The sequence below is a fragment of the Poecilia formosa genome, unplaced genomic scaffold, assembly GCF_000485575.1.
Source record: "Poecilia formosa unplaced genomic scaffold, Poecilia_formosa-5.1.2 Scaffold96, whole genome shotgun sequence".
NCBI lineage: Eukaryota > Metazoa > Chordata > Actinopteri > Cyprinodontiformes > Poeciliidae > Poecilia > Poecilia formosa.
This window is the reverse complement of record NW_006800035.1, coordinates 364,493-373,589: the sequence shown is the minus strand read 5'-3', so window position 1 is coordinate 373,589 and position 9,097 is coordinate 364,493. Positions and strand designations below refer to the sequence as shown.

The 9,097-nt window shown below is 36.1% G+C and overlaps 1 long non-coding RNA gene across 2 annotated transcripts in view; it reads left to right on the top strand.

Annotated features, from left to right (window-relative positions):
* LOC107836903 (uncharacterized) overlaps positions 1 to 7,330 on the top strand; it is a 17,306-nt gene extending 9,976 nt beyond the window's left edge. For both annotated transcript variants that reach the window (XR_001662879.1, XR_001662878.1), the window contains one exon: positions 7,297 to 7,330. This is a non-coding gene — a long non-coding RNA (uncharacterized LOC107836903). The remainder of the gene's footprint in view (positions 1 to 7,296) is intronic.
* Positions 7,331 to 9,097: the final 1,767 nt, after the last annotated feature.

Sequence of the window (9,097 nt, the reverse complement as noted above, 5' to 3'; positions counted from 1 at the left end):
TTTTACATATAAGTATTATCTGTGTTTTAACCTCACAAATGTGTGTGTCAATCATCAATACTGTGACAGTGTTATTGTCACAAATCAACCTATTAGCCTTCTTCAAAGTTAGTTAACACCAGTTATCTAACCAAGCTAGATAACATTGCTGCCTATACTTTATTGTGCATGTGTATTATTTGTGTGTGTGTGTGTGTGTGTGTGTGTGTGTGTGTTTGTGTGTGTCTCTCTGTGTGTGACACCTTAGATGAGAAAACCAAAAGGAGAATGTGTTGAATGACATGCAAAACCTGTTGATCAATATTTTCAAGGTTCTTTCTTTTATCATCTTTTATCTCAATAAATAAAATAAAAAATCATAGCTATATCAATATATGCATAAATAAATGAGCTGAAAAAGAATAGAGTGCCTTCTCCAGGTCGGGGAGGGTGTCCTTTCCAAAGTGGAACGGGAGATCGACAGGTGAATTGGTGCAGCGTCTGCAGTGAAGCGGGTGATGTACTGGTTTGTCGTGGTGAAGAGAGAGCTGAGTCAAAAAGGAAGCTCTTGATTTACTGGTCTAAGTTCCTGCCCTCATCTATGGTCATGACCCTTAGGTCATGTCTGAAAGAACGAGGTCACAGATACAAGCAGCCGAAATTAGTTTTCCCCCTAGTGTCCCCAGACACCCTATCTTAGAGATACTGTATGTTACAGGGAGTAGTTGAAGTTCACTTGATTCTTATGTTGAGAGAGAGAGAAAGAATGAGAGAGAGAATTTCAAATCAAATCAGACATAGATCTCCACAAAAACAATGCATTTGATGATCATACTTTACATGTAGTAAAGTTTCCTACAACCTCATGCCTTGTTATATACTTGCGTTTCTCTTCATTAAAGGTGAGATTTTTAAATGTAATAAAACGTGATTTTAAGACAGATATGTGTGTAATAATCAGTGAGTGCATTAATCTATCTTTGGCCAATAACTGGTTCAGGATGTTGTTCATTGATGATGGTATTATTAGTACTATAATCATATTTCATATGTTGTGACTGCTGTTTTGTATATTTTATAATCCCCCTTCTGGGTAATAGGTAAGATGTGATAACATCAAACATTTAACTGCTGTTTTCAAGATATTTAAATTAATAAAACTTGCATGTCCTCTTATAATTGACAAGCCTCTACCCATATATACAATCATGTTTTTGATATTTTTTTCCATAATTCATCATCAACCCTTAATTTCATAAGTTATTTTTGTCAGTTGCCTGGTATTTAGGGATGTTGTTAATTTTAATATTAAATATTTAAATATTGAATTACCACTATTAAATTATAATTTCACTGCAAAATCATACAGTTAGTTTTAGATATATTCAGGACCATCTTATTTGCATTAACTCATTCTGTCACTGTTTTTAATTCCTTGCTCATAATGGTGTCTAGTTTTGTATTAGTTAATGCTGATGTATATATGCTTAAATCATCTGGATGCATTACTATGTTAGCTTTATTTAACATAGTGGAGTGCAGATTGTTAATTTTGGATAAAACAGAAAAGTAATAGCAGAGTGATCCCACCAGTAGGTGTCACCAGCACTGCTGTCCAACATGTGGTGAAGAAAGAGCTGAGCCAAAAAGCAAACCTGTTAGTGACTTATCTACATTCCTACCCTCACCTATGGTCAGGGAAAATGGATTAGGACCAAATGGAGGATACCCTGGATATAAAAGGAGCTGAAATGAGCTTCCTGCTTTTGAGGTTTTCCATGTAAGTCCCAGATGGAGGCAATTCCAGGCAAAATCAGACGTCACTGGAGGTATTACAAATCCTTTCTGGCCTGGAAAGGCCTTTGGGATCCCCCAGAATGAAACACAGGATGTTGTTAGGAAGAGTGAAGTCTGAGGTTCCCTCCTAGACTTGCTGCCCCTAACAAAATATTTCCTGAGAAGCATAAGACAATTAATAAATGGGCATTTAACCTGAATGTGAGACTCTAAATACTTACCTGAAAGCATTTCCTTTTTGGTTGTCTGGTCATGTTCAGACGACAGAAACATCATGAACCTGAACGTGCTCAGACACTTCAACCTGGACCAGTACCTGAACCTCAGAGTGAAACTTACACTAAAGCTTCATTAAATCAGAGGTAAGTTTAGGCTATTTTCTACACTCCATCTCATATCTCCATGGAGACACAAACCAATCTAAGTCTATAAGATCCTCTGTCTGACTGAAAGTATTGCATTTTATACTCACCACTTTGGATCAGGTTAGGACAGAAGAAAGAACAATTTATCTGCACACTGAACTCAACATGATTATTCAACATTACATTATATCAAGAGTTTTAATGTACTCTGTTAGTCTGTTAGTCCTTATAGTAATTTTCAGATGTTTGATGTTTGTATGGAAGTATGCAGGGGGAGGTTAGGAATTTGGTAAAAATCCAACCAGATCATAAATCTCCTCAGAGTGACTTATATTCTAATATCTAGGGGCTGGAACATGATTACAACATGTATAATAATTTTATCTGCTGTAGCTGATAACATTTTTACAAAAATGAACCGTCACTAAAATTTGCATCATCTTTTGACCCAAAGACTTCCCGAGGACATGAAGAAAACCTGGCAGGAGATTTGTCCCAAAGGGGACAAGGATGCTGTAAGTGACCGTCCATCTTCTTTAAGCTTGTTGCTGTTTGTTTGTTCTTGTTTGTGTATTCTGGTTTAATTCTGTCATAGCTGATTTTAAAGTCAGATTTTCACTGTTACTCATACATTTGCAAATGTCACAGTTCCAAACTAAATTCTTAGTTTACAAAGTATATATTTAGAAGCAAATAATTCAATATGTACTTTAAATATTTAGTTCAACATATATTTTGAAAAATAAGTATTAATTTTCCCAACTACTTCTTCATGTGTCATCACAAAATGGCTGATGCAAATGGGATACTTATGGTGAGCCTAAAAAAACAGCCTGAAGTGTTAAATCAATAATTTCTTCATTCTACACTGACTGAAAAGGTTTGCTGGCCTCACAATGGGTAATGTGCGAATTATTCCATGTAAATCCTGGAAACTTACCTGGCCTCCAGGATTTCATGCAGCAAATGAAGCTAGTCTGAAAAAAATAAATGAGACACTTAGTAACTTAGAATATTTGGACAGTATGTCAACTGGCTTGAACAAAGAGTCAGAGCAACTGTGGATGACATTACAGACTTGGCCAAGCGTGTAAAACTGAAAATGAAAACTCTGCCCTGAGAGAATGAATTAAAGACGTGGGGAACTGAAGCATATGCTAAAACTTGCACTTTATCCACATCCCCGAGGGGGCATTAAACTGATAAAAATCAACAGCCATTCTTTTGAAAGTAAGCCATAACTCCTTAAAGTGTAACTAACCTCTGAAAGCTAAACCCCACCCATGGCAAATTTTGAAAAATTCCAGCAAACGTGGCGGAGCCGAGAAACACGGCCGAGTGAGGGGATGAGCATGGAGATGGATGGGAGTGTGATCAGTACGAAAGAAGCTGTTGTCAACTTACCAACTTTGTCACTATTTTTGTAAATCTTTCCTCTAGTGACTTCTTTTTTTCAAAACAATAACTAATAATAATTCTTATTCAAATTCTGACTCGCCATCAGGCAGGTGGGGTAATAGAGGTGGAGAGGGAGGAGGCTCTGTGCTTTTATAGGTAAACAGGGGCTGTGACGAAGTTATACAAAGCTGTACCACTGAAAACTGAACCGTGGAAAGCCAGTAGTGAGACACTTTAGGCAAAATAATGCCAAACTAAACAAATTGCGCAAACTCGTCAAAATTAAATCTAAACTGAAATAACATTATTAAAACTATCTCAAGCTAGGCTTCAGCCCAAAGCCTTCATCTGAAGGGCTATTCTCAAAAAGAGATTCATAGATATACCTTATTTTGAAAGGGTAATTCATTGAGGCTGAGATGTACCACCATATGTCATCACATGCCTTAATGTGAGGGAACATACTTAGAATGGAGTTTCGCAGGAGTTAGTTTAAAGTACAACGTTTTACATTACTCTTAAGATTTTACTTAAATCTAAAGTAACAGTATACAAACCGGATTCCAAAAAAGTTGGGACACTAAGCAAATTGTGAATAAAAACTGAATGCAATGATGTGGAGGTGCCATCATCTAATATTTTATCCACAATAGAACACAAATCACAGATCAAAAGTTTAAACTGAGAGAATGTGTCATTTTAAGGGAAAAATATGTTGTTTCAAAATTTCATGACGTCAACAAATTCCAAAAAAGTTGGGACAAGGCCATTTTTACCACTGTGTGGCATCTTCCCTTCTTCTTACAACACTCAGACGTCTGGGGACAGAGGAGACCAGTGTCTCAAGTTTAGAAATAGAAATGCTCTGCCTTTCATGTCTAATACAGGCCTCTAACTGTTCAATCGTCTTAGGCCTTCTTTGTTGCACCTTCCTCTTTATGATGCGCCAAATGTTCTTTATAGGTGAAAGATCTGGACTGCAGGCTGGACATTTCAGTACCGAGATCCTTCTCCTACATAGCCATGATGTTGTGATTGCTGCAGAATGTGGTCTGGCATTATCTTGTTGAAAAATGCAGGGTCTTCCCTGAAAGAGATGACGTCTAGATGGGAGCACATGTTGTTCTGCACAGAGCGTTGATAACAACTTGGGTTATCCTTGTCCTCTCTGGTCCTGATGACATGGCGTCCCAGTGTCCCATAAAGAACTTCAAATCATGACTCATCTGACCCCAGAACAGTCTTCCATTTTGTCTCACTCCATTTTAAATGACTCCTGGCCCAGTGCAAACGGCTGAGCTTGTGGAGTTGCTTAGAAATGGCTTCCTCTTTGCTCTGTAGAGTTTCAGCTGGCAGCAGCGGATGGCACGGTGGATTGTGTTCACTGACGATGCTTTCTGGAAGTATTCCTGAGCCCAGGCTGTTATTTCCTTGACAGTGGCATTCCTCTTTGAGGTGCAGTGACATTTAAGGGCCCGGAGATCACGAGCATCCAGTAGAGTTTTACGGCCTTGACACTTACGCACAGCGATTGTGCCAAAATCTCTGAATCTGTTGATGATGTTATGCACGGTTGATGATGATAACTTAAAAGTCTTTGCTATTTTACGCTGGGTAACAACATTCTGGTATTGCTGCACTGTCTTTCTGCGCAACAATGGTGGAATTGGTGATCCTCTTACCATCTTGGCTTCAGAGAGACACTGACACTCTAAGAAGCCCTTTTTATACCCAATCATGTTGTCCATTGACCTAATTAGTGTTAATTGGTCTTCCTGTTATATTCAATTTCCTTTTTCCAGCCACTTATCGCTACTCGTCCCAACTTTTTTGGGATTTGTACCCAGGTGAAAAAAAAGTATACTTTAGTATATTTCAAACATACTTAAATTTGTGAAAGTACACTTTAAGTATACTACGTATTATGTGTACTACCTAAAAGTATATCTGAAGTATACTAAAAGTACCAATTTTGAAATTAGAACTTTAAACACACTTAAACATAATTGTACCAAAATACACTTTTATTATATTAAATAAAAGTATACTGTAAGTGAACAAAATATATATTTGCCCCAGTCTAAATATACACTTTCTCAAGTATATTAAAAATATATTTTGTGTATATTTAAAAATATATGCTCAAAATAGAATTTTTAAAAATTTACTTAACACTACTTTAAATTATTAATTTCAGTATGTTTGAAACTGCATCTCAGTGTAAATTTTAGGCTAATAAAATATGCCTTTTTAATTTTCTTTATTTAACCAGATCTCATTTTCAAGAGGGACCTGGGCAGAAGTCTGAAACACGCAGCAACCTGATTACAAAATAAAACTAATTGATGGATATGCAGAAGTATGTATTTTAGGCACCTTTAAAGTGTGTTTAATGTAATATGTAGGCATACTTTTTAAGTATCTAAAAAGTATGATTTTTTAAGTGCCTTAATAATCTTTTACTATTTATTAAAATTGCATACAATAACAAATGATAATCATGATGTAATTTTTAAGAAAGTACCCAATCCATTTTCAGATGTGTGATGTAAAACCTTATAATCAATGGCATTAGCTCCAGTTCATACTCCAGACCAGATGGTGGCGGAATTGCACACTTTCATTTTTTTTAAACGCCATCAAGAGAAGAAAAAACTTGAACGCAGGGAAAATAACAGACGCTGTTCAAGTTCGCCATTTTTACTCGCATAATATTGCTTTTAAAGTAGAGAGGGCGTTGACAGTAGTTACTAATTTTGGTAAATTCAAGCTGGTGACGTCCTAATCCGAGTTGAACGACAACACAACGGGACAACAATCGATGGAAATGAAATGTGTGTCACAAAAGGAGCCCGGAGGGACGAAGGCAGCTAACGTGTTGCTAGCTAGCGGTAAGTTTGCTTATTAATTATCTTCATTTAATTATAAATAGTGCAGTAAAGATATATAACTTATGTTGGTTTCATAAATAATTATTTTATCAATTTTATTGTGACATGTATGGTTGTTACAATAGAAATCATTCAGCTTCATGTTGTAACTGCATGGAGGCTCTGTTTGTTGCGACTTATACTTTAATTCATAAACTTAACCTGGTTTTAATTAAGCTCCATAAGACAGAGACTTTGATATTGTGAGGTTGTTGTTCTAACTCGTTCATCAATGTTTTTATCTTCAACATATGTTTGCAGTCTAAGCAAATGAAGATGAAGGAGGAAGCCAGAGAAATCAGGTGTTAGGAAACTAAAGACTTTCCTGTCTGAGAAGAGGCTCTGACTCCACCAGATCACCAACCAGCTCTGAAGATGAACCTTCACATCGTCTTCATGATGTAAGTTTGTTTTTGTTTTTTAATGAGGAGCTAGCTACATTTTCAACAACAAAAACTGGTGTGTTACCAACACCAGGTGCTTAATAAACATGATTTGATTTAAAGATAACTGGACAGAATTTTTACCCTTGCTAATCTAACATTTCTCTTTCATACATTTTATTTGTTGTTGGCTTTCAGGGCCCTGTGGTGGACTGGTGACCAGTCCAGGATGAGCCCTGCCTCTCATCTGATGGCTGCTGGAGATGGGCACCATTAGCCCCCCTCACTACCCTGCAAGGATCAGTGTGTTCAGATCATGGATGGAAAGATTTTAAGGTAGTTTATCTCCTTAAGTCCACACTTAAAACAGCTTCATAGTTAATGCCAACATCAACTGATTATATGACATTGCTGACTATTTTTTTCTTCTTCTAACATAAACAGGCAAAGAAGACACCCAGAAATGTTTTACCACATGTCGGTAATAAAACAAAATATTTGAATTACCTTCGGCAACTTGTGTAATTAATCTTTCCATTTAGTTGTAGCCTACAACAATGTAAGTACTGTAGTGTAGTTATGCATGTAATGTACAAAGTATGAATAAAGACTTATTAGTAATTACATTTTACTTTATTAGCAATATCAGTAAATCAAAACTGAAAATTAAGTGTAATTTAAATACATTACTATTATAATAGTAGTATATTTAAAATAAATTAAAAGTATATTTTTAATATAATTCTATGATAGAATTAGTACACTCAATATGGAGTATTTTTGGAATATTTCTCTTGCATACTACATAAAAAAAGTATACTTAAAGTATACTAAGTACAACTTTAAGTTGTTCCAAAAAAGTATGTTGAGTATACTAAACGTTGTAATTTAATACTATTTAAATACTACTAAAGTATATTAAGCACAAAAAATGTTCCAAAATAGTACAGTTTAAGTACAGAAATCAAATTATGCTAAATTATCTTAAAATTTAGTATACTAAAGCATACTTCTTCTTTTTTTACTTGGGTAGACATTGAAATTTTGAATCAACATATTTTTCCTTTAAAATCTTACATTTACTCAGATTAAACTTTTGATCTGCCATCTATGTTCTATTACGAATAAAATATTGACATTTGCCATCTCCACATCATTGCATTCAGTTTTTATTCACAATTTGTTTAGTGTCCCAACTTTTTTGGATCCGGTTTGTAATTCAGAAACACCTACTGTCCACTGACAGCCAAACACAGACTATCACATGCTATTATTATGTGCTGCCATGTGAAGCCACGTGAGGTCACGTGACATGACGTGTCACGTGACGTCATTATGTCATCATGCCCTCCACTTGGCTCTCTCCTCAAATGTCAAAAGTCACCTGTCAAAATTTTTGATCAAAGGGCACCCTTAATGTTTTCTAACAGCACTTGAGACATTTTTGAAAAAGACTTAAAATTTCATTGAGGAGCTAATAAGTTTGACCTCCACTGTATATAACCAAATATTTCAGTCTTAGTATTCATCATACCTTCCCAATAGGGCCTATATTTTTAAATAATATTAGATGAAGGTATAAGTCCAGCACTGGCAATATCTGAACTGCACGATGCTACACATGTATGGTATAAATACAAATCTGGAGAGACTGAGACAGAGAAAAACAACGATTTAAAAGGTTTATTGACATAAATGAATTAAAGTTTTTTGGCGCTCAGACCCTGGCAGAAGACTGTGCTGTGCTAAGATGAGCATTCCCGATGCTGATTAGGGATGTCTTCTCCCCTGGGCCCTTACACTGGTGATGGAGATCAGAGGAAGGATGGCAACTTGGGAGAATGCAGGTGGAGAAGGGGTGGAAGTGGGTTGAGCGTAGCTGCAAAGCGAATATTGCCATGGATGAGGGTTCTTATAAGCGGGAACTTGATTGGTGATTGGACATGACAGGGCATGGGCATGTAATTATTTCCACCACCGAGGTGGTGGTGAGCGTGATGCGGCGATTTGATGATGCAGGTGAGGCTGAAGAGTCTTCCAGTTTGAATTTGCGCCAAGGCTTCATTTTACCTAAAATATACAAGAGTTTATCAACAAAATGAATCTACCTTCAGGTTTTAGTCAATTAACTTCCTAAGCTAGTAACACAGAAGCAAAAAGAACTGACAAAAAGATACAAAAGTAAAACCAGTACTAGAAGTAAAACTACATAAAAATAGAACCAATAAAATGAAATAAAAAGCTA